Here is a 742-nt window from a genome sequence, read left to right as displayed (position 1 = left end):
TGCACCCCACCTTGTGGAAAGTCCAAGGCCCTCCCTATTACATCTAGGTTAAGCAAGGTTTACATCCAAAGAGAATAGGATCACATGAAGCCGGTATATGCAAGTAGAGACACATCCCAATGTCACTATTAGTGGCCCCTCATCTGCTCTAGCTGTCAACTCCCTTCAGAGGGGCTTGGTTTTTCCCATGCTCGCTCACTCCCAGTCCAGTTGGAGTTGGTGAGCTACCATTAGCTCAAGCAAACTAACTGTCTCAGTGGATGACCCCCTTATGGTCTTGAATTCCTTGCTCATACTCTTACTCCGTCCACTCTTCAACTGGATCTTGGGAGCTCAGTCCAGTGCTCTGATGTGGGTCATTGCCTCTGTTCTCATCTGGATTGGACGAAGGTTTTATGGTGATATTTAAGATAATTATCAGTCTGACTACAGGGTAATGTCAGTTCAGACACCCTCTCCTCTGTTGCTTAGGGTCTTAGCTGGGGTCATCCCTGTGGGTTCTTAGGCCTTTTTATAGAGCCAAATTTCTTTCTTTTTTTTTTTTTTAAATATAATTTTTTTATTGAAAAAAAAAAGATTTCCGCCTCCTCCCCGCCTCCCATTTCCCTCCCCGTCTCCCTTTCCCCCCTCCTCCCTCTCCTCCCCCCCTCCCCCCCACTCCTCTCCCCCTCCCTCTCCAGTCTGAGGGGCAGTCAGGGTTCCCTGCCCTGTGGAAAGTCCAAAGTCCTCCCCGCTCCATCTT

The sequence above is a fragment of the Alexandromys fortis genome, unplaced genomic scaffold (genome assembly GCF_014885135.2).
Source record: "Alexandromys fortis isolate MF-2015 unplaced genomic scaffold, M_Fortis_MF-2015_v1.1 scaffold_271, whole genome shotgun sequence".
Lineage (NCBI taxonomy): Eukaryota > Metazoa > Chordata > Mammalia > Rodentia > Cricetidae > Alexandromys > Alexandromys fortis.
Note: the sequence above shows the minus strand (reverse complement) of the source record.